The 26,656-nt window shown below is 39.5% G+C and overlaps 1 long non-coding RNA gene across 1 annotated transcript in view; it reads right to left on the minus strand.

Annotated features, from left to right (window-relative positions):
- Positions 1 to 21,611: 21,611 nt before the first annotated feature.
- LOC125304111 overlaps positions 21,612 to 26,656 on the minus strand; it is an 8,741-nt gene continuing 3,696 nt past the window's right edge. The window contains exon 2 of the long non-coding RNA XR_007195193.1: positions 21,612 to 23,077. This is a non-coding gene — a long non-coding RNA (uncharacterized LOC125304111). The remainder of the gene's footprint in view (positions 23,078 to 26,656) is intronic.

A 26,656-nucleotide genomic window follows, 5' to 3' on the forward strand; every position in this document is an offset into this window, starting at 1 on the left:
TGTTTCTAGATACAGGGTCTGAGATCAGCCTGTCAAGGGTACTTTTTTGGACGCCAATGACAACTGGTAGCGTAGACATAAGCATGATTGACGCATATTTATGTGGAGAGACAGTCGCCCTACTTGGCCGATGAGGCACTGAGCCAGGCAGTCGACGGCCGTCGGATGGATGGCCGTTCTAGACTTTTCCCGAACGCACAGATTGCCAGTTCTCCCCTGCAATATACACAAAAACAGAGAAAAGGTGAAAATTTCAACAATACACACTTATCTTACATTACTTTACAAAACTATCACAAAATTGGGTCTTAAAAAAGAAATAATCTGGAAATAATAAAAGTCTGGAATTAGGCCTACCGGTGATTGGGAAAACAAGCATCCTGTCCTCGTCACACCGGGAATGTTGGGAAATTAACATTCTAAAGAATATCTGGGTTCATTGAATTCAACATAGAATTTTAGAGCCTTCAATTGTTGCGGAACTTAGAATGTTCAAAAACCTACACCTTTAAGGGTTAAATTCAGATTTTTATTTACATCAATAGGAATCTGATGGCTTGGGAGTGTGGGACTAACCTTGTTAAAAATCTAACATATTTAGCAGTTACTAGTGATTGAAGACTTTCTGTTGATCAAATCATTAAATAAAATTCCAAATATATTTTTTCTAATCTCCTGCACAAATCCAAATGTTCCACTAGATGGGACTGTTTCTGTGATTACAACCATGCTGGCCTGTTCAGAGTTTGTGAAAGTTATTCCCCGCAGCTGTACTGCTGCTCTTGAAGCTGATGAACTACCAGCATGATGTCTTAAAAACAGAACATCCTATATGATGTCCTTACAACATGATATAGAAACGTTTCTTGTTTGAAATATGGATTTTGTTTACTCACTCTCTCATGACATCATTACATTAGTTCAATAGCCAAGACATTTCCTATGCAGAGGCATATATGCAGGGGCGTAGCACAAGATCCTGGGCCCTATGCATAGGCATTCCTGATGGGCCCCTATAATAAATATAATACAATATATTCCAGACTTTTCAAGGGCCCTTCCTCCCTCCCCTTGGGGCCCTAGTAATCAGTACTGGTTTTACCCCCATTCCAACGCCCCTGCATGTGAAACACCAAGACATGTGGCTGGACAGAGGTCTACAAATATAGCCTTATCAACAGTCTATACACCAAGACAATATGGGGCAAAAATTAAGCCATTATGGATTCTCTCAGATGATCCCATCTGAATACTGTAGCCACACAATAAACAATTACTTTGTATATTTGTATTTGTATAACTGTGTTATACAAATTATATATTGTTGATGTCATGCTTAATAAGGGCATAAATACATAAATACACTGAATCAGTATTGCAACAGATTAATACAGTTAGTAAACGTATTACAGCTTTTTTAATTTAGATATAAATAGATAATTACAAATATATTCTCCTGGAACAGTAGTTCCTCATAAATGAAATACATTCAACAAAAAACGCCGTCCACAAAAAACTACAAAAGTACATATAATTTAAGAACACTTTGTCTAAGCCAAGACAATTGAAGTGTGTGATATGTGGGCGAGTAACTGAAACAGAACATGAATCATCTTTGTTTTATCACAAGAGTTGTTCTCACACACGTCCTCTAAAGCTGCCATTACATGTGTTTCTTTAGAATGTAAGATCAAAGACCAAATGTGCTCTCACTCTTTTTCCACATTTACTTACAAAATTAAGGTGTAAGTGAAAGCTTTGTAACACACCTATTTCCTTGGATGAGAACAAAGTACCCAAATGCACACATTTGTCTTTGTGCAATCATGGCAAAACTTCATCCCTAGAAAGTTAGATAATGTGCAGTTTAACTGCTCAACGGGATTCACAAAAAAAAAAAAAAAAAAAACAGCTTTAGGTGTGTAACCTTTCCATAAATGACTTTCATCCACTTATTTGGAAATGGCCCACAACAGGATAGCATACATATGGTCAGTAGCTTTCAGAGCAAATGCAATGTGTACCAGTTACTGGTTTACATGATTTTAGGGACATATTGTACAATGCTTTCTTTATGAGCTTGTGTGAGCTCAGAATAGACCCAAGAACAGTGATAAAAGGCCAAATAAAATGTCCAGATAAATAATAAAAAAACAACTTACAATAAGTTCATATACATATACATCTGTACATATATTTGGTTTAAAGATTCCCTCAATATAGCTTGTTTAGATCTGATGAATTACAACACAGAAATCAATGGAAACAAAATGATAAAGTGTGATTCATTTAATGTTATAACTATAAATTTGTGTTAAAATCTAAGTGCCATTCAAATAATAATGAGAGCTGATCATAGCTATACTGACTATGTACATTGACAATTCAGGGCACTTGAAGTTCCATGATACCTGATAAACCAAGGACCAGTACTGTGGAATGTGCAATAATAAAGGGCATGACTGATGTTCATATTTTCTACAAGTATTCTGTGCATAGTAAACTGTCCTGTCACAGCTGTCACATGGACACCAACAAGGCAAGCAGAGAGGTCTCCAATAGGGAGAACGCAGGTGAATATGTCCTCCCATGACAAGTTCAGATAGTGAGTTGGAAGCTGGTGAACCCTTACCCTGAGGCTGGTTAGGGTCAAATGTGTACGGATGTTCCATTTGTGGCATCCTGCAGGTTGGCGTACCTGATGACTGTGAGGAAGGTGGAGATGGGTGTGTTGTAGATGAAGCTGTTCCGGTGCCTGGCCTGCACACGTATGTACTGCTTTCCCCTCAGCTCCACCAGCACCAGAAAACTCAGCCGCAGCATCTGCTCATCCTTGACTTCTCTCTCGTCCCAGACTACGGCGAACTGGTGGTCTGTGTCATCGTTCGTGTCCAGCTGGAGCCGTAGACTAGAGCCTTCTCCAGTGTAGTTCCCTCCCATGAATACGGCCTGTGCAAACACTATGTAGTATCCACCATCATTCACAATGATATCTTTCCCGTTTGCATCCAGGGACATACCCCTGGGATTGCTCTCCTGGTCCCACTTTACTGGACCGAGCTGTGCTGTGTAGCTGTCGTCCTTGGACACTGGGTGAAAGCAGTGAGGATGGATCACTTGCAATGCCATTTCTCATCATCATTTTTTATACATTAAACATTCACTTTAAACAATATCACTCTCAGTGAAAAGATTATTTAGTGCTTTGTCTGTTTTACGTCATTTCATTCATACAAGGCAAGGGGTGAAAGATCAGAGGGGGCTGAGATAAGTTAAAACATACAATGGGCTCTGCACTAGCTTACTTGAAGTTGGCAAATCAGTTTCCTGTTCGTTGACATGGCTGTCAACAAACACCTGAAGATGAGTGCTTCAGTTGTACCAAAATGTAAGAAAAAAAATGTATGTAAGTCTTAATGTCTGTGGGCGGCTCTAAGGAGCACTGCTCTGCCACTCTGCTCAGGTTCAAGACGTTATAAAAGCGATTTTAGCTTCCAGCTTTTTCCTAAAAACGCCATCCTACGTGCATTGGCTGCACAAAATAAGGGAAGGATTTTCGGTGAGCACACGTTTTGGTACAACTGAAGGCTTCCTCTTCAGGTTCTTGTTGACAGCGATGTCAACGAACATAAAACTGGTTTCCGACTTCAAGTAGGCTAGCGCACAGAGCCCATAGGTCACAAAGAAAGCCATTTCTTTATACCCTTTTGTGACCTATTTATTATGAAATGGTACAAGTAGAACAAATGATCTTACAGCAGATACATTATACAAGTGGGGAGGTGCTAGGCATGTTACCTTTAAGGAAGCAGTGTGCTTTTGAGGATATGTTTCCAAGAACACTGGGCATGCTCTCTGGGCTCAACTTTAATACATACATATCTAAAAGAAAAATAACAGGAATAAATTACATTGAGTAATCCATGGACTGAGCATGAACTGAGTGTCCAAGCTCCATGGACACATACTCATACTTGTGCATACTACAGAATACTGCTAGTTCCCTGTTTGGAATCTGAAATCTGGTAGACTATCAAATCACAATTGTATTGTCACCATAATTATAGTGCTCTGGGTGTTTCTTGTTCAGTATTATACCAGAATAAATAAAATAGCTATCTATCTATATATCTGCAGTACCCTCCAGAATTATTGGCACCTCTGCTAAAGTTGACTAAAGAGAGAAATATAAAATCATTTTTTTCACCATACCTAGTGATTGCCATGGTTTTATTTCAGTTAGCCTATTAGCTGGTTTGATTTGCATTGAGCTCAATGAGCATAACAATAAAACCATGCCAATCTCTAGGTATGGTGAAGGGTATGTGATGATGTGGGGCTATTTTAACTTCAAAGGCCAAGAGAACAGGATGCATAGTGTCCTAGATCCATGAAATATGCCTGCCTCTATGGGAATTTAACATAGGGGTGTCAATACTTATGACCCCTGTATTTTAAGGAAGGACATTTATTTATTTATTTATGATACATTATTCATTCAGAAAGAAAATGTGTGTCCTTAAAGGTTGGATATTACCTCTTTTTTTCTACTTGAGGCATTAAGATCCATTTCTAAAAGATGGCTTTATATTCCTCCTTTTAGGCAACTTTAGCAGAGGTTCAAATAATTCTGGAGGGTACTCTATCTATCTATCTATCTATCTATATCTATCTATCTATAAGGTGGTCAAGTATAGATGATTAACGGATGAGAAAAGGAATAATGTAGAGTAAATAATTTGCTTGTGGCAACATAACTGGTTAGGCTGAATCTGAATGGACCTGAAGCATCTTAATGTGATGTAATGGAAGGAAAGAAGAAAGACTATAGGGTAATGTCAGATGAGTTGATGAGATGCTGCCTAGTTTACATGAGGATACATACATTCCTTGGTTGGATGAATGGATGACTGCGCCTGTAGATACATAAGAGAACAAAATGATAGGGTTTGAGAGTTGTGCACATGATTGCCATTGGGCCTGTGTAGTCTAAATTAATATTTGTTTTTTTCTAAAGCAAGTTAAATAGATGAACAAATGAACACTCTTCTGTAACAGAAGCATTGAAAGCACTGAAATTTGGCTCATACTTTAACCACAGACGTTTGAGGGGGAAATGCCTTAAATTGCTTTGCCTCCGAAAATGAATGTTTAAACGACAGATGTGAATTTACTCATTAATTCCGTATTATAAACGATAATTTCACCAATAGGTAGCCTACCTACCGGTGTTAATATGGGTCTAAACCATGTCAGATTACATAATCACCTATACTTTTTCTGACAAAAAAAGGCATTGATCTGTGATCAGGTTTGGCCTACATTTAGGGTTATTTTCAGTGTATTTAACGTTTCAAATTACTTTGAACACTTGCACTTCTAGTCCACTGTTTACAAGAATGACTTCCGGGAGACATTGCAAATACTATCCTACATCTGAACAGCAAGTAACACAGGATGAAATTAGTGATTCGTTACTACAAGAAATAAAATCGACAAGAAAATACAAAAGTGGTAGGAATGCTCTTACCTTTGACACCAAAAACCAAGCAATGCACACAACATTGCAAGCCATGAGTACCAAAGCCACTGCGATTAAGCAGATTTTTGACGTAGAAGAAACTGACATAACTGTCACAACTCCACAAGATGTTCAAGAAACCACAGATGCACACTGGAAACGGTCAAACTATCAGCTGCGTCTAAAAGCGACACACGTATCCCACGCATGCTGTAGTCGGAGCGCGCATCAATTTCCTTTCTCCATTTTCACTTTTGTGGGTTGTGAGAATGTTGATTAGTTCGAGGAGACTGACGTAAGACAGAAAACTTCACTCTCAGCATTTCCTGCGTTGCGCGCCACCTGTTTAGATGCTTTCGGCAACTTGTGGCTGTGCACAACAAGAACATGTGACTGACAAACTCCAGTCATTATATTACGTGCGTACTTGTAAGAGTGTTCCCTTGAAAATTTTCAAAAAGCTAATCATGAGGAGAAAATTATTGCCGTTTTGAAGAAATGGACGAGCCACATGGAAACTACAAAAAAGTGGACTAAAATGAGGAACCAATAGTTTCTGTGTTGTTGCTCAAGTCAAGTTAAAACAAGTCAAGACAATTTACTTTATTTATGTAACACATTTAAAAACTTCATCCAAGTGATCCAAAGCGCTTCACATATGAGGCAAACTAATAATAACATTCTAAGTACAGGTATGTTTAAATAGGAGTGACATAAATAGATATGTAAAGGGACTTAAAAATGGATACGGATGAGATATTATTTTATTCATTGTCTATCTTAGTAATATGAAGACCAAGAATAACCATACCACATTTCACATTTTTGGTTAAGCAGTTCTTTAGATATTGACATGTGTCAATTGGCATGTGTAGTCCCCCCTTTTCACTTATTTGTGTCATATTTAATACATAGCTTCTATAAGCCATAATGAATGAGCCTGTGATGTTTCATGATGACCGGCCCTTTACAGTGGCATACATTCACTGCTGAAATTTGTATGGCTTTTGGCAGCCATTTTTAAGAGTGGGTAAATTGCTAAATTGTCACTTAAAGGCCAGGTAAGTTTACCAAATTTACATTTGAAAGTTTTATGTGAAATGGTTCTTGAGATATTGTCATATTGTACCGCCCTATAGATGGAATTTCACAAAATTTGGTGAGTGTCTATAAAATATTGTGGTTATTAACCAACTTTGGTTTAGATTAGCCCTTCATATTAGCCTAGAAATCTAGATGCACCCTAGCTAGGGCTAGTCTAGCAACTCTCCGTTGGCTTGTGAGCTCGAAAAATTAAACTTCTATCAGGCCAATCAAATCGTGTATAGAAGTCGTTAGGCGGGATTAACATTATGATTGATGGCAGAGTTGCAACGGTTTGGCTTGAATTCCCTGCTACTTAAAAAATATGATGGATGTTGCTGTTGGCGAACAGTGTGACACGAGTTAAGCTTTTATTAAGTTGGCAAAAGTTTGAACTAGCCAACTAGCTCCACTGGTGGGAAACGCATGGGACTCATAGTGCTGTCCTATTGTGTGCAGAGGGAATTTGAAAGACAACCGATTATCCCGCCCCTCGGACTGAGCACTGCGAACGGTGAGTGCCCAGACCCTACATTTTAATGTGGGTCTGGCTCGTCAGGATACCTTCATATTAGTATAGGCAATAATAATAGATTAGTTTCACTTTCAACGTTTTTTTTTTTTTAAATGGCGGGAGAATTAAATGGTGGGAGAATTTGGCTGACCGATTGAAATGGGTGTGGCTGGGTGTGTTTGATTCAGGATCTTAAAATCTTTTAAAAAATTCTATATGGACCCTGAGATATGACCCAAAATATAAATGTGCTTATTGTAGTGCCCCCTAGACTTGTGGAGAGGTCATTACAATTTGAGGTCATTGACAGTATTTGAACTTGCCTGCCAAGTTTGGTGTCTGTGTAGCTTTTGCTGCCCAACCACTTTTAGTTGCAGAATAAAGAAAGAACTATAATCCTTAGAAAACCAATAGGGTTCCAGCAACTTTGCTGCTCGGATCAAGCAACACTAAGATGGCAGTGGGTAGGACGAGTATAGGACATCATTGTGTACCTTCACAAAGGATTCTGTGCTGTGCAGAGCTCTAAAACAGACTGCATATTATAGGGCATTGGCTATTAACTATGGCAAAAATGAGAGGGTAGATCATGGCAAATAAATCTTTAAAAAATGTGAAGCAATAACACCTGAGTGACCAGTTGGTGGACTTCATACGTGAAACTATCTCAGAGAGCTGGGAGGATGACACTTATGTGAACTGATGTGGAATCGGAATCTGGAAGTAATATGTTGGCTCTTATGGTGTCAGTCTTGTCACCATAAAAGCCAATCTCCCCACAGAGGTTGCAACAGAAGCAGTAGGATTTCATATAGAATTCATGGTTTTGAAGAATACCCACAGCAAGACTTATTAAGGCAATATATACTATAGCCTATTTCTTAGAACAGCAATTTGAACAAGTAATTTGAATATATAATTCACTGGGAATGAGGGAGAAGAATTTTGAAATATGATCAATATGCAAAAGCCTTGGAATAACAGTCCCCGTTCCTTGGACCATTGTCAAGACATATGACTATGACAAACAATCAGTTAAAAGCTTTGTGAAAGACTCACAAGATATTTCCCCAAAGAGCTAAAAATGTCACTCCAGACAGCCCTTTTTGGTGAGCAAAAGCAGCACAACTGAAAGCTCGCTCAGTGGGCGTGAGTAGGCCTTTGCAGACGAGCATTTGCCCCCTTCCACTCATGCAGACTTTCAGCCAGTGCTATCATATGTTACATTTTTTCCTAAGGGCAAGTGTAGCCACAGGTTGTTTACTTCCTGTCGTTTTGCTATGTAAATGACTCACTTGCTTTGTAGATTGACTGAGATTACACTGTACGTTTTCCAGAAATGGGGTCATTACTAAGCTCATTTCAAAGAAGGGCCTATGGATACATTGTGCTCTAGATGCTCACCTTTTTTCTGACATTTTCGGATTTGTTCCCTAAGTGTAGCGGAAAATGCGTCAAAGTTGCTGCAGTTTCCTCTTTCTCCTTTCCTATCCACCTCTCCTATTTTTTTGCCCTCCACATATTAGAGCCACAAAAACAACTTGTTAACACAAAAGAATCCTTGAAAAATAATAACAATAATAACCTCACTTAGATTATGTGTGTATGTAGGCTCCATGAAATAAAGTCTGAAATGGGTTAACAGAAAAAATCTTCCCATGTGCTAGGAAGCACTAGAGTATATAAATGCTGAGCCAACTAAAACAGTGATTACTCAATAGTCACGGTCATAGGATTTTATGATGCAACAGCTCAAAAGCGGTCTTTGACTACATGCTATATTAGTGTGTGGGTGAATTTTCTTTCCAAACAACAAATGTTCTCACAACAAACTCGCTCATGAAATACACTTTAGTTCTAGGCCCACAAGAAAGCTCTTACTAGCCTAGAAATCTAGACGCGCCCCTAGCGGCAGCGAAGTTACATTTGCTGCCAGGGCTAGTCTAGCAACCCTCCGTTGGCTTGTGAGCTCCAGAAATCGAAACTTAATCAGGCCAATGAAATCGTGTATAGAGTCGTTAGGTGGGCTTAACATAATGATTGATGGCAGAGTTGCAACGGTTTGGCTTGAATTCCCTGCTACTTGAAAACAAATAAGATGGATGTTGCTGCTGGCGAACAGTGTGACACGAGTTAAGCTTTTATTAAGTTGGCAAACGTTTGAACCAGCCAACTAGCTCGCTGGTGGGAAACGATGGGACTCATAGCGCTGCCGCTGTCCTATTTGCGTGCAGAGGGAATTTGAAAGACAACTGATTATCCCGCCCCTCGGACTGAGCACTGCGAACGGTGAGTGTCCAGACCCTACATTTTAATGTGGGTCTGGCTCATCAGGCTAAGCTCTTACAGCTCTTTTTATGAAACAACCTGACAGCATGTTACTAGTGGGCATGGGCAGGAAGGTTTGTAGACTATAAAAACAAGGATTGCTTCACTGAGTAATTTTTCCACATGGACCATACCCACAGGTACTTTTTCACTGTGGGATTAATTATTTGGTTTGTCTGTTTTTTGTCTTTAAAACAAGAGCAAAAAAACAGCATCCTTTTTCAAGCAAAAAAAAAGTGGACTACATCAACAGCCCCATACGCAACAAACTGCGATGCACTGTGTGTTCTGACACCGTTCTATCAGAATCAGCATGAACGTTTTCAACAATTTGAGCTACAATAGCGATCAGACCACACAGACCAGCATTCACACTCCAAGCATGAATGAGCCATGACCCTGTCACCAACTCACCACTTTTCCCTCTTTGGACCTTCTTTTGATAGGTGCTGACACCGCAGACTGGGAACATTCGTCTCGTCAAGTCAAGTCAAGTCAAGTCAAGTCAAGTCAACAAACAAAAGCATAGAATTTATATCAAGTCAACAAACAATTTCATAGAAGGTCAATATAATGTCAACAAACTTTAACAAATAAAAGCATAGAAGGGCAATATAGTCAAGTCAACAAACAATAATAACAAATAAAAGCATAGAAGGGCAATATAGTCAAAGAATAGTTAAAAGGTAAAGAGCATAATAAAAAGAAAACATAAAACACAAGGTAAAATCATTAAGCAAAAACAAAGGCAAAAGTACTAAAAGACAAAGTAGAATAATTTTCAAGGCAGATTCAGACTTTGTAACTCGGCACAGTTAGCAGAAAGCATCTGAGAACAGTTTGGTCTTAAGTCTAGATTTAAAACTGGCTACAGTTGGGGCCTTTTTAATGTCATCCGAAAGTTGGTTCCACAGCTGAGCATTAGCAAAAAAAAGCTGCTTCACCATGTTTAGTTCTAACTGTAGGTTTTACTAGCAGGTTTTTTTCACCTGGGACCCGAGAGGACGAGAAGGTGTCTACTGCTGAAGCATGTCTGACAAGTATTTAGGTCCTGCTCCATTTACTGATTTATAAACAAGCAATAGTGCTTTAAAGTCAATTCTGTGACTTACTGGAAGCCAGTGCAAGGACTTAAGAATTGGAGTAATGTGGTCAGTTCTTTTAGTTTTTGTTAGAGTCCTAGCTGCTGCATTTTGTATCACCTGAAGCTGTTTGAATAGTCTTTTTAGGAAGGCCTGTGAACAGTCCATTGCAGTAATTTAGATCACTGTCAATTAATACACCAAGATTTTTAACAGTATCCTTTGCCTTCAACCCTTTTGTGTCAAGGAGAGTGGCAACCCTAAGTCTTTCCTCATTTTTACCAAATATAATTACTTCAGTTTTTTCTTTGTTCAGCTGAAGAACATTTTGAGACATCCAGGTGTGGATTTGTTCTATACACTGACACATAGATTCAAGAGGACCATAGTCGTTTGGTGATAGAGCTAAGTAAATTTGTGTGTCATCTGCATAGCTATGATATGAAATCAAATTATTTTGAATGATTTGTCCAAGTGGGAGCATATAGAGGTTGAATAATAGTGGCCCCAAGATCGACCCCTGGGGAACACCACAGGTCAAGGACGTTGGTGTTGAGGTACAGTTTCCGATGGCAACAAAGAAGTTCCTTTCTTGTAGATATGATTTTAGCCAGCTGATAACTATGCCTGTAAATCCAACCCAGTGTTCTAGTCTGTGTAGTAAAATATTGTGATCAACAGTGTCAAATGCTGCACTAAGGTCCAGTAGCACTAGGACTGATGTTTTACCTGAATCTGTGTTTGGAAGGTGGTTAATTGATTACTTTTTCAATAATTTTGCCAATAAAAGGTAGATTGGATATGGGCCTGTAATTGTTTAGCATGGAGGCATCCAGGTTATTCTTCTTGAGAAGTGGCTTTACAGTGACTTAGGAAAAGTGCCAGACAGCAGTGATACATTTACAATTTGAAGGACATCCACCGCTATGAGGTGAAAAACAGTTTTGAAGAAATTGGTAGGCAGAGTGTCTAAGACACATGTGGAAGAGCTGAGATTCTGTACCGTTTTTTCAAGTGTTTCGTAGTCTATCAAGCTGAACTCTGACATCAAGTTTAGTTTCCCTCTGTTTGTTGCTGGAAGTTCAGGTTGTTGAATTTGTAATTGAGCAGATATGTTGAGTCTGATTGTCAATTTTACCTTTAAAAAAAGATGAAAACTCAATGCATTTATTAGTTGAGAGAAGTTCAGGCTTAATTGTGAGGGGGGATTTGTTAACTTATCAACAGTTGAAAATAAAATAGAATACTGAGTGTTATTTGAACTTCTATTGATAATGTTAGAAAAAGAAAGACTGTCTTGCTTTGCATATTTCAGAGTTATATGTCGCGGAGCATCTCTTTATGGATTTCATAGTGGATCTGAAGTTTGTATTTACGCCATTTTCTTTCAGTCTTCCTACACTCTCTTTTTAGAAGTTTAACTGCTGGATTTTGCCTCCATGGTGCTTTCTGTTTGTCCTTAACTTTCTTGAATTGTAATGGAGCAATGTCATCCATAATGTTTGCCATTTTTGCATTAAAGTGATCAAATAAGTCTTCAAAGTCTGACAGTTGACTTGACTTTAGTGAAAGTGCTTGCTCAAAGAGAGCACTTGTCTGATCATTTATGATTCTCCTTTTTACCACAAGAGCTGCACTCGTCTAGCCATCACAATTTGGCCCTTGTCAAAGTAGCTGACATCATTTTTCCTACTGTACCTCTAACACATCAACTTTAAGGAAAAAATATTTCATCTTGCTGCCTAATTTAGTGTCTCATTCAGAAAAGTTCTACTTGCAGATACTGTGGAGACATTATTTCAGTAAATCTATAATCATTTAATAGGGTGTGTTGATGTACAGTAGATGAAGTGTTTATTGAGCAGATGGTAAAATATGTATTTTCCTCACTTTCATTTCTGAGAAACGGAATAGGCTTCTTTCTGACATATTCAATCCAATTCTAATAGAATTCAAGTGAATTTCTATGGTGTTAATCACACATGAAATTGTCCCCAGGGCACACCCCAAACCCAAAACACAGAGGCACCAGTGGGAAGGAAAAGTCTCTTTCCTGCTCAGGAAAACACCCCAAGTAGAACCCAGCCCATAAGGGGGACCCATCTGCTTGGGGCTGACTGGGTGCAGTATCGATTTCCCTTTATGAAACAGGCTTACAAGACATTTAGAGAATACAAATGGAGAGACTGAATTATTGGCTGTAGAATAGCTCAGTGGGTATACAATATTTCATAATGCCAGCATGCATATATAATCGCTATACAACATATCGAGGGCCCATTTAATAGAATGAACATGGCCTTATGATCTTATTAGTAGAGGTGGGTGGACTGACTGTGTACCACATACAAGAAACTGCAAAGAAATTTGGATGTGGATGATGTAGTGCATACATGCGAGTGAAAAAAAGTGAAATTAACACCTGTTGAGAAAACACTAAAATGGAGAATTTCAGTGGCTTTATCTTCAGTCAGAAGTTGATCTCGCATGTACGTACTGTACCTACTTCACCAGGGGTAACGTGTCAAATATATCTTTTTCAGTTTCATACCGCCTGCATGACAGGAACAAGAGAGAGAAGGAAATGCTCTAGTGCACAGCACATACCACTGAATAAAAATGAAAGTGGATAAGAAAGAAGAAATACTATTTATACCTATCTATTCCAATCTCTCAACACTTTAACACCTATAGCATCTTTGCAAATCTGTCATTTACATTGATAGACCTGAACCTACCGCTTCTTATTCAGATGGTAGTCTGTCATGTAGAACTGTCAAGTGAATGGAACTGAGGTGTATTCAATATGATGTAGCGATATATGCATGATGTTGCAATATATACAGTCATTGGGTTAAACAAAACAGCTCCTTTAAACATTGCACAATACATGACAACTGCTAGCAAACAGATTGTTAATTGGATTTGCACATCATCAGGCCCTATGAATCAACCTCCTTAAATTCCTGTAAAGACCACCATCTTGCACACCCACCCACCCAAGAAGGGAGGGGGGGGGGGGGGGCAGATGGGAAACGGCTCTCTTGACATTTGCAAAGGGGAAAGGCAGTGGATGGCTCAGATAGATGGGTTTCCCCCTCTTCTTATACTGCCACAAGCACATCCTGAACCAGCAAAGATGAATCACAGGTAGTGGAGGTGGTGGTGCATGTTGGGAAATGAAGAGAACAGAGGATAAAGTTTAGAGTGCAAGAGTGCAGTAGAAAAAAGGAATTGATCTGGCACTCGGTGGCTTTGCCAGTCCCTAGTTTCGGCAGAAAATGAAACAATGACAATTGTGTATGAGTGTGTGTTTGGAAGTCCCCAGAGAGTGATGCATCAGTATTGGGGTGCTACTGCAAAAATTGTAATGTAATGATGGAATGTCACAAGACATCCAATACTTTAAGGATGATCTATTTAAAGCAGGAGTGGATTGTTTTCTACTGATTTCTGTTTTCGGATTTTGTAAAATGTCATTGTAAGTTTATAAGTGGTGTGCAACTCTGTCAGTACAGAATACCAAAGTGCAATTTTCCAAGTTGATGCCTTGCAATGAAAGTGTCCACGTGAGCACAGAGCGGCTAGTATTTTTTTTATTTATACAACAATTGGGTTCTATGGAACTATTTATTTGTTTCTGATTGGCTGAGAGAGGTTCCACGTGTTGGAATATCCCTGGACATTTCAATTCAGACTTGCGATACAATGCAAAGATTCTATAACGCTTTGACACAATGTAGCAATTACCGTTAAATTAAAATTAAATTAAAGTTCTCATAATTTAAAGAACAAAATGGAGATCGATTTCCCTAAAATTACTTTTGAGTCAAAGGGGTGGTTCAAAACTTTGGACATAGGACCTCATTTCCAAGTTAGCAAGTGTGATATTTATCAGTGGAGACCGTTTTCAACACATTTCATCCAGTCCTTCTGATTGCAGAGTTCGCTGGTGCTAGGCTAGCGCAAGTCAACAGTATGTGTTAGCCTGCCACTAAAAACGGTCTTACCCACTCCAAAGTACACCCGAGGTAAATAAATTTTAGGGACCGTTCGTTATTTATAAACGGGGCCACCGGAGGAAAATAGGGGAGGGTCATGTCTTTTTATTCTTTGTTGAGGGGAGGGTCACCTAACTTTTTTTTGTCTAGGAGGGAGGGTCACCCATCTTTTGTATTAATGAAAACAGCAAAAAATCTTGTTTGATTGTTGATTTCTGTCGCCATATAACGTTCTCTTTCGTTCTATAGCTCTGTCAACATTGAAAAATGAAAATAAGGGAGATTTCCCAGGTTTCTCACGCAAAACACGGAAAATGTCAACATTCGTCCCCATTAACGTTGGAAGGGTTGGAGCAACAAAGTAGCCTACTTTATTCACGCCTAACAGCCTATATCCATTTGGTCAACTTTATCCAGCCCTAAAAAAGTTAAATTTAACTTTGGTTTACTTGTAGTTTACCGAGTAGCCTAACTTTAAACAGTGTGCATGCTTAACATAAAGCATACTTGTGCTTCATTCATCCACACATCCAGCTCCTAACGTTTTGACAAGCATTTCTACCAATTGACCTCGTTCCTGCCCATCTCTAGCTTTGCTGTCTCCATCCTTTCTGTTTTTGTTGTTTGCAAAAAATATATATAATATTTATTGGTAACCAGCAAAAGGTGCAATTTGTTAATCGCTGTCATTCTCTCTCCTGCCAACAAAAATGTGTTACGTTCCAAGTAGCAGTGCGTAATTCTGCTTCATAAAGTTGAACAAATACATTTGGTCATATAAATAGCCAGTTTATGGTCTACAGAGTTGGTAAGTTATGGTAGGCCAACTTGGAGTGAATATACAGGGGGAATTCTTTGTCTAGCTGAGTAGCATGGCAGGGTGCGACGTAGGCATAGCCTACGCCCGAACACTGCAAGCTTAATGAATCGTGCTCTCACCGACAACGTCGTTAACTTAAATAGGCCTAGGTTAACATCACTCTGAGTTCGCATTCAAGCAAGCAAAACAATGATTTGAATACATCTGTTTCACTGGAAGGGCAAGGGGTAACAACAGGACAACACAGAGACAGGCCAGAATGCAGGACTAATGTTATGAGAGTATTACAGTAATATGGGATATTCTACGGGGAAAATATTAAAGCGGCAAGACAAACGGGAAAGCGTTAAAATGATAAACCTGGAAAAAGTTGGCATGTTAGGTATTTTTCGGTCCCTGTGATTATTTGTGAAATTGTGCAAACGGCCTTTTCAAGTCATTTGAGAAGGAAGGAGTGTAGCAAGCTCCCAAATTGACTTCGTCTGAAAAATTGAGTTTTGGATAATGTTCAGCTTCCGCAGCTTTACAATGACTGAGGAAGCCTAGAGATGAGTCCATAGCAACAAGTTCATGTGTTGAATTTGTTATTACCCAGTGTGCTTTGTTGAATGGTCTCAATGCTTTATTGTTTTATTTCATGTGAATACTTACTAGAGGAGTAACTTTTCAAGTAGGCTAATGCAGTTGCAGGAAGTGTGCATTTAGTTTCCATGCTTATTGTGTTTCCACAACAATGTTAGTGAGTAAATCTACTGAAAAGGCCACCATCTTGGTGAAGTGTGATGTGTAAGATCAGAAAGCAGAGGTTGTTTATAGGGCAGTAGCATATGTTGATGTGTTTTCATAGTGTAAGAGCGTGGGCGGAAGACATCGACAATTGGCTGGGGAGGGTCATGTTATTTTTGAAAATGCTGCTGGTGGGTTGTTGAAAATTATATATCAGGCAGGGGAGGGTCATGCAGCTTTTAATCGAAGCACTCAAAATCCCTCCGGTGATCCCGTTTATAAATAACGAACGGTCCCTTAACGCCAGACTATTGATGTAAATGTCCCCCTGGGACCCTGAGCAAGCTACTGACGACGTTTGGTGCTGTTTTGAACAATATCGCTGGTTAAAAAATACTATTTGGGAAGCGTTTAGCTTACCGCCCTTAGCTAATCCACTGTTTGCAATTTGGGGCTATTGCGTAGGCCTATACCGGGACAAGTTCTGTAGTGGTTGATCAAAGAAAAATACTGTCTCCACGGCTTATTTGATGTGTTCTAATGCAGAAAATAATTCCGTGGTGTTAGGATAGGTTAGGGTCACATGGTAGGGGTAGCATTGACTGAAAGACGGGGCTTCAGTGATGTCCCTACCTGTGGCTAATTGGGTAAAAGTACACCTGTCTTGGCAATCAAAAGAGTCTCAATTGGTTTTGGGCCTGCTGTGGAGGCAGGGCCTTTGTTTTCCCCTCTCATTTATAGCCACCTTTTATGTATGGGAAAACGGTGGTATTTGGGGCAACCTCCTATGGATTATATTTTGGATCTTACACCACCAAGTAGTAGGGCCGTAGTAGAGCTACAAATAGGAGTAGCCTACCGGGCAGGGAGTGCGAGGATGCCACATGTATGTGTGTCACAAGGTCGGTTCGTTCGCCGCTCACGGCCTCGAACCCGCCACCTTGACACACACACTGGCATGGGAGACGAACGCTCTAACCACTGAGCTAAAAGCCCAGGCTTCCAACTCAACGGTTAGAAGCGTTCTTAAGGTTAGGGCTGTGAGGATTTTCAAGGGCAACTAGCACGCTAGCTCAGTCTGCCTCCGTTACATGTGACCGCTTTCTGATTCTCCTGCCAAGCTGATATGCACACACGCACACACCACGGCTAGGACCTACTTCCAAGTTTGTGCACCACACTTAGGGCTAGCGTGTAGGTTTGCAGTTAGGTCTTTCTGTGTTTGTTTTCTGTTGGTTGCGAGTTGCGGCAGGCTTTTAGTTTAATTTAACATACCCTAGACAATGAAGAGCTTGGGCCTGCGCCGCCTCGTAACACTGGGGTAAATTTTTCGCTGGAATTACACTTTAACTGTGTCATGAACCAAAACTTAGACAGATCCAACCCTAAGGCCTACATACCCTCTCAAAAATGGCCAGTAAATTTTCAGTATTTTTCAATCGTGTGGATCCCTGGCACTTTTTCTTTTTTTCTAACGTCCATATACTCGAGAATTAATCTCCCAATTACCCACTCCAGGCCTGCTGTTAGGTATCAATGAAATACTTTCAACGCTGCACACTTTTGGACAGATTTCCGGCTACAAACTTAATTGATCAAAAAGCGAATGTTTACCTGTAAATGAATCAGCAATGAAAATCCCAGATCATGCTTTACCATTTTATGCATCACTCCTGCCTTCAAAGATCTTTTTGTTGTTAAACTTAAATCAGACCTACAAAGGTGGGATATCTTACATTTGACCTTAGCAGGCAAAGTAAACTGTGTCAAAATGAATATATTACCAAGGTTTCTATTTTTTTTTCCAATGTCTCCCTATTTTCCTATCAAAATCCTTTTCCCATCAGATAGATAAATTCATTTCAAAAGTCATGGAACGGTAAAACTCCTGGGATAGGTAAGGATTTACTCCATTCTTGGAACTTAACTCCAACTCCTCATTTTTATCGTAATCTAGATAGAAAATGTGTAAGATGGCGTTAATGTAGCCGACTTTAAGCCGACTTTCAATGTCCTTCAATGTGTGCAGCAAGCTCCTCAGGATGTTCTTCCAGTCTGTTGTGGCCAGCGTCCTCTTCTATGCAGTGGTATGCTGGGGAGGAAGCACGAAGAAGAAGGATGCTGGGCGACTTGACAGGTTGGTAAGGAAGGCTGGCTCTGTAGTGGGAGCTGAACTGGAGTGCATCACTTCAATATCTGACAAAAGGTCCCTGAACAAACTGATCAACATCTTGGACAATGAATGTCATCCACTCTACAGCACTATTAAAAAGCAAAAGAGCTTAATCAGCTGGAGACTTCGCTCACTGCCATGCACAGCTGAAAGGCTGAGGAAGTCATTTGTCCCCAAGGCCATTAAACTGTTCAATGCCTCACTAAAGGGAAGAGGAGAGAGAGACTTCTCTGCTTAGTCTGTCTGCCTCTCCACCCTCTCCATGTTTGAGTACTGACTGCCGACTACTGTTTTACTACTGTTTTACTAATGTCCACAGCCTAATGTTTTCACTACTGTTTTACTGCTACACTGTTTTTCATGCTATATTAGCACACATGATCAATGGCTGCGGTCAGGCTTCTGCTACAATACTGAATGGCTTTAACCCTATTACCTCAACCTGTTCTTGCACTGACATCGTTTTTTATATCACCTTGTCTACATTATACTTTACTCTCCTATTTGTCCATATTATTTATGCTGGTCTCTAGACCTTATTCTTGCACTGTTGGACTAATGTTGGACTACTTTTTGCACCTTCACCATGACACTCACTCTCTTGAGCACCTTACCAGTCCCGGCCCTGTCACTACAATGCACACATAACTAAAGGACTATGGTTGGACTACTTTTTTGCACCTTCACCATGACACTCACTCTCTTGAGCACCTTACCAGTCCCGGCCCTGTCACTACAAGTGTCTTATGCTATGCTCAAGCACAGTTTGTGCTTGAGGGTGATCATACTAAATATAAGTATATTTAGTATTTAGTTTTGTTCGTTTTCTTATCTTCTACTGTCTTTATTGTACAGTGGAGTTTAGTTATATGTATATACTTATATTTACCATTTCTGCTGTAAGTGCATGTTGTGTGTGTGATGTCTGTATGCTGCTGAGACCCTTGAATTCCCTCAGGGATCAATAAAGTATCAATCTATCTATCTATCTATCTATCTTGACACGTATGTTTTGGTCATGTCATACACTAGCAGGATATTGGTAAACTGTATTTGATGTATTGTCTGAAGTTCTTGGGATGATTTTAGAACCATGCACTATGATTGCCATATTTGGTGTACTAGATGAAGAAACAAATGACACGAAAACTACTCACCATCACCAACTACTCAGCATCTTCACTGACACGTAGGCAAATTTTACTACATTGGGAATCAAGCGCCCCACCCACTGCAGCACATGGCTTAAAGATGTAATGCTGTTTTTACATCTGGAGAAGATTCTGGAGATGATGGTGACAAGGTTCAAGGTTGTGAAAACAGGCTGACTGGCTTGTAAACTTTTTTGGATAAAAGAGCTATTGGGCCTGGAAACATGACATGTGACGTCAGACTTAACAACTGAAAGCCGATTAAGTTGAATCGGACATGTTAATGAAGAAATGGACCTACTATTGATGGGTTTGAGATTTTAAATATTGCATTTAATTATTACCTTTTAAAGGTGCCATGCATTGCATGTGTAATGTCTGCCAAAAAATCAATTCATACTCCACATTCCATAAAAGATGGGGCCAGTATACCTCCAGCAAGTGAGTTGGTCTACCCTAGTAACAACCGAGACACGCGTATTGCAGTTTGCCTGGCGGTTATGTTGCCCGCATTCCACCTCCCATGGCCGAAACTGGTATTATGACACCTGTCGGGCTGTGGCTAGTAATTTAGCATGCTAATTCAGGTTGATATCTCTGCAGTACTATACCTTGTCATTTTTTTAATGACATCATCGCCCTTATTTCTTCTCATTCTTTTGATGCGTGTAGCTCATTTTTTGGATATTTTTACCTCAATTCTTACTCATGGCACCTTTAAACTATTGCGCTTTTTGTGTTTTAAAGGAACCATATGTAAGATTGTGGCCAAAACTGGTACTGCAATCACTTTCAAATTACTCTAAAGAGGTGTATCCCCTCCCCCTCCCCACTGACTCGAGTATTTGAAATTAACATGATTTCTTAATGTCTAGTGACATATCAGGGCCATTTTATGATTAATTGAAATTCATTTCTTACATACGGTTCCTTTAACTTTTACTTTTAAAACACTTTTAAACTATTGCCCTTTTATGTACAATTACCCTGTTTTTTTTAAAATTATTTTTGAAATATTAAACTATTCTTTGACTATTGCCCTTCTATGCTTTTATTAGCTATTCCTGTTTGCTTGTGTTTATGTAAAGCACACTGAATGACCTTTGTGTATGAAATGCACTATATTAAATAAAGTTGACTTGACCAGCAAGCACACTCTTGGAAATATTTACCGATTTCCCGAACTTGACGTATTAGGAAATATTCACTGTGCGGATCTGCGGTGACTTGATCTTGGCACAATCCTGACACCCACACATTACAAAGAATTCGGTGCTTGAGTGCTACAGGCCTTGGGCCATGGCAAATATATGTAATCGCATCGGGCAGTTTCATATCAATAAAGACTCATATTTCTAATAGATAATATCATAAGATATTATGTGGGGATTAACCCACATAATATCTTACTAACTAACTCCCACATCTAGCCAAAGCCAGGGATTCCCAGGGCAGATGTAGAGTCGGATGTAGAGCCAAGCGGTGGGTGTTGAGTCACAGACCAGGTAAGTTCCTTCCTTTGGTAAAAGTGAACAAGCCAAAGATTTGATTGAAGCCACCCACGCAGCACATGTGGTGCAAGAGAGGTCTGCATTCTCGTGGGAATACCGTGGTGATACAATTAGGAACAAAAGTATTCATACCCTTGGCAAATATTTGTTCAGTTTGTCCTGACTGAAAATGGCACTGCCACATGGCTAAAGGTTGTAAGACAAAATGTGGTAGAAACTTGGAATCTTTTTATAAAATTGTTTATGAAGAATTTTGGACATGTATGCCATTTTTCATACCCTTTTTAAATAATCAATGGAAACTGTGATTCAGACAATGGGACCTAGAATCATTGAAGGTGTGATCTAGAATCATTGTGGAGACATGGAGAGGCTTGGTAGGTATTACAAGAACCATTTTGAGAGCTGTAAATGTAAATAAAGAAGTTTCCATTGAATATTTAAAAAGGGTATGAATAATTTTGGACATGCCAATTTTTCATAAAAATGTTACAAATCATGAAAAGATATTGTTGTTGCCAACATGTTCTAACCAATTTTGAGATGTGAGAAACCACAACCACCCAACTCGTGCATACTAGAAATATCAGTCCTATTCATATCAGTCTGTCCATTCATACCAGAAACAATCTCTGATGCGCCACTGCTGCAGTCTGACACATGACCAGTTATAAATCAATAACATACTCCAAAAGCCACAGTAAACAAAAGGTCTGTTTTTTTTATTATTTAAATATGTGTAGCATTAGTTGTGTTGTGTCCCATAACACAGAGTAGCCTATGCATGAGCAGAGCTCCCCCAAACTTTCAACAGTTCTTCCCCATTGAGCACAAGATTGTCTCTGTGTGTGTGTGTGTGTGTGTGTAGGAGAGGATGGTAGTTAGAAAGTTTTTTTTTTTTTAATTGTCTGATTGGGTGTTTGTTTAATATGTGTCTCCAAGCCTGTGAGAGACCATGTTACAAGATCCTCTACTGTACCTGTGCAATAGTTTGGTATTTACAAACTTGTCTGTACAATCCATCATAATTACAGCTCTGTACACTGACGAGCTGAGGGTGGTGGAGGACACGTGGAGGAAGGTGGTTGTAGAGTTCCTGAGGAAGAGACACCATTGGCCGTGGGTGTGGCCATCTTCTCATAAATCTTCTCGTAAGTCTCCTGGCATGGATATGGAGGAGAGCTGGGAATCATCTTTGAAAAGGAGGCGGCTCCCACTCATGTATTGCCTTGAGCACGTTTCAGGTATTTGGCGGCTCTCAATCACATGCTTCACCCTGATTTCTGATGATGACAGCTCCTTTAGTGCCCTTTAAATGTGGCGTTTCTTTCCCTTCCAAGGTGAATAGATGCTGGACACAACCTTACTCTCTTAGTCTAGGTTATTCATGTGCAGCCTAAAGATATTTAAGAAAAAACAAAAAAAAAAACACACATTCAAAGTAAAGAAACTCTACATTTTAGAGGTTAATCAATAAATAAAAAAATAAAATAAAATCATCAAGTCAAGCTTGACTGTACCGAGGAATAAGTCCTGCTTTACCACAATGCAAATAAAATACTGGCAAAAGTTAAATCTGAGGGTAATGTGCAACCTTAATCTGTGTTAAAACAGACAATAAAACAACAAAATTAAAATAACATAAAAATAAAATAAAAATAAATAATAAACAAAACAATCATAAAAAAGCTACACTTCTCATCTGTTTAACTGCTCCCATCTTGGGTGTCCTCAGGTGACCGATTCTCGTTTAACTCAGGGCACAGGATATTGAACATGCCCTGCGGAATTGTCCACTCACCTTACTTTGCTAATGCAGACGTACTAACTCAACCAGACAACAACTGGGATGGCTGTCTGTCTGCTGTGACAAGCTATGATGATAAGCGGAGGATAAAACAAAACAGAAACCAGGCTCAAAAAAGAAGCTCTGATGAGAAGAGATGTGGGGGACCCAATACACATGTGCTAAAACCGAGGAGGGGCATCCCGCTTGCTGGGATGCACAGGAGTAGAGGGTCACAGACATGGTGCAGCAGATGGGGACTTGTGATTGTCCAGACTGAGTGGCTCTGAACTGGTTGGAGAGATGCTCATGGTGGAGACACTGCAGAAGGAGCACATGGGAAGAACATTGGCCTGGTCCCGATGGCAATATAACTAGTTTCTGTTTTAAGGAAGGGGAGGTGGGGTTGGTAGAACAAAGCAGAAAGAGAGAGGAATATTAAAGTAAATATCCTGACCGACCCTGATGGATGACACAGTACAATTACTTCTATTTATACTCCAGACAATGTTTACAATACAGGATAATCATATTAAATCAGTTTATTTATTTGTTTATTTGATATGGACAATGTTCATTAATTGACAGACAAAAAGCTGTAAATAAGCCAAAGTTAGCTGTGAGTGCTAATTTTCATCCATTGTAAAGGCAGCCTAGAATAAATGAGCAAACAAACAATATACTGTAATTATAAAAATAAAAAGAATACATATGACTAGTAGGCAAGCTGTGTATGCTGGTACCCAGACCAAGGATCTTTGTTATGACTGTCATCATGTTCACTCATGCTATGAGAACGCTGAACAAAAGTTCACATATTTCAACTGCATCCTTCTCCATACTAGACACCTTAAAGATTACGTGTACCAAAAATCTTAAAAATCCTATTTTACCTAACCACATTCTATGGTTTAGTTTGGGAGCTTTTGGGTGGATATTTTCTGGTCAGGGTGTAACCAAAACATAAGCAGCTCTGGCCATGTGACAAATTACACTACACATTTGGCACTGCACATATGTGAGTTGCACAGTTGAGTTGAGTTGCACAGTTGAGTTTTGGTTTGCACAGTTTTGAAAACGAACATTAAGGGTTGTTTTAGGGACATGTTTGTGCATGCCCATATGCAGCCACTCTGAAGCAGTAAAAGCGATTCAAAACGAGTCAGAAAAGTCGAGACAGGACCAATTGTCCAAAAAGGACCAAAATTTCGGTGTCCACCACTCTAGTTCATCCAAAACAAACCAGAAAAGGGACTCAAAGTGCTAAATACCAGAATTATCCTTTAAGTGTTCAGAAGTAGGCCTACAAGTATTTTTCCTTTTTAATGTATTGTTATGTAATGTTTACTTGGCCATTAATAGGGTATACATCCTTTGGTCGGTCATAGGACTTGAACACACCTTTAGTGCCTTACAACCAACAAAAACATTTGACCTATTTTTATAACTTTGCAACTGTTCAAATGGATACAATAATATCATTATGACCGCCACTAGCGAAGCGCTCATATAGGGATTGTCAAAGTTTTTTTTTTTTTTTCCCCCGTCATCTACTTCCTGAATTTTTTGGTCAACGATACCGGGACACCGAACCACGGGGCACATAAAATTTGGTGGGTATGTAGCCCCACTAGACTTTTACGGAAAAATTTCGTTGCCATCCCCGGGGCCACTCCCCGTGCTGGGCCCCCGAACCAAAAAAAAGCAGTTTTTCCTAAATAACTACCTGAACCGTGGCACTGAGGATGAAGAATCTTTTATGGTATGTTGGTCTCAAGGGCCCACATCAACCTGGCCCATAATCACTCAGTTGTGATTTGCACCCCCCCGGTAAAAAATGAAAATGCAATATTATTCTGCTTTAATCGCCCCTATCTTCAGTTAAGATGTTCAGAACTGCACCAAATTTGATGTGTATGATTGACCTGGCATTCTCTGGGGGTAGGCCAAGTTTCGTAGAATTTCATCCATGGTTAGGTTATGTGCACATTTAGTGACTGTACACTCATTGGCCTGTAGATGGCGGTGCACACATATACACATGCACACACACACACACACACACACAGGCACCCACATACTATCGGTATTAGAACGGCCGATACATAATTACAAATTCAGTAGGATTAAAAGAAAGCCAAAATAAATATTCATCATCATCATCATGGCTGCATTTCCAGTATTGGCGATAAGTAGTCGTTTGTCCACTAGATGGCGCATCGTTGCAGTGAGACGTAATTTTGTTGGAAGTTAAAAGTGGGTTGGAAAAAGAATGGACGCTTCCTACAAGGACTGTAATTTACCGCAGCGAACATCTAATAAGGATAGGACGATGTTCACATGAAGTGTAATTCCCATTTCTTCTTGAAGCCGAAATAAATCTAAGGATGTTTATCGGACATGCTTGGTTTTTACTGCAGCTACGTTAATCTTATAATATCAATAAGGACCTAGGTAATGTTACCGCGTTGGTTGAGTGATGGAGGCCAATTTGATTGATTGCATTTGTAGAAAACTATAAATGCGGTTATACCAAGCAAATTGATAGCAGCACTGTTTGTATCTTTCGACTGTCATTTGTTGCACGTGCTACAAAAATCATTCTGTGCAATGGAAGATTTACCAACGTTACACCGGTCTGATACAGTTTTGCCTATAGGCCCTACATGTATGCGTGAGACTGAGACGCCTGTTTATTTTGTTTTAAGTGCGTGCAGGGTGTGAGAGGGGAATCGATGTGCTTTGACTCCAGCTTGGTAGTTGTAGTCTGTGAAATTAAAAAGCATGTGTGTGTGAAGTATCCAAACAATGACACCTTCATTTCATTATGGCTGCTTTAGCAACACACCTTAAGCTACTGTGTAGTGGGTCCCATTTAGAAGTGGCTACTTCATTGCGCTTTCCTTGACTCATGGAGCTGCGTGGAATTTTATTACAACTTTTCGCCCACGATATGGCAATTTAAGTCCCTTTGATAGCCTACAATGCGCGTAAGCCATTAGTTTCCAAAGGAGATTTTTATTTGTGTCGCCAGCATAGCCTATTGACAATTTATGTTGTAAATAGGCCTACCTTATAAGCCTACCTGTAGCTTAGGGAAGCTAACAGCTTTCTATTAGGATCTAGTTTGTTAGTTACAGTTTTGTCATAAATCCCTGATGCATTTTTGCATTTAGAATAGCCAGAGCGTGGATATCTCAATTGGAAAATTAAACAATATCGGGTGCCTATGGACTAGGCTGGGTGAACCCAGCCTGATCTGCCCGCTATTTATTTTTTGATTTCTTAAAAGATTGAGCTTGGTCTGGTGAAAGCCAGACTAGCCATGGACCTCAGTTTCACAATGCAAGGCAACATGAATCAGCCTATATTTGCACGAACAACGGACAACAGCTCTTCAACTTTGGCCCGTTAAAATGTGTATGAACAGTAGCAACGCATTTCATCAAGGCCCATTTGGACATGTCAGTTATTTGCACCACGGTTAGATGTAAAACAGCATTTCGTTTCAGACTACTGTTACTTAATTTGTGCATTAACAATAACATTTCAGACTACTGTTAGTTCATTTGTGCATTGACAAAGTATTACATGAACTAAATATGACTAAAATCTCATGTAGAAGAAGAAACATTCACAAAAAAGCCATCCATCCAAAAATGACCTTTGTTTTTGATAGCTGTTGAAAACGGCATGGAGATGTTTTTGTTTATAAATAAATAACATTACGCTGATACCTTTTGCTTTTCCCAAATACAATGTAGCCTACAGGTGTAAGTGACCTTTCATCAATCCAGTTGCAATGGATGAACTGTGATGAACTGCCCTACTTGTGATTGTTTAGAGATTTTAAAGGTTTTATAACAATGCTACATCTTCTTTGGCTATTATACAATCTATTCACCTTTTCAGCACCAATAGGCTACTTTCTGTGCAGCCGCACACACACACACACACACA

Source organism: Alosa alosa, chromosome 12, assembly GCF_017589495.1.
Source record: "Alosa alosa isolate M-15738 ecotype Scorff River chromosome 12, AALO_Geno_1.1, whole genome shotgun sequence".
Classification (NCBI taxonomy): domain Eukaryota; kingdom Metazoa; phylum Chordata; class Actinopteri; order Clupeiformes; family Clupeidae; genus Alosa; species Alosa alosa.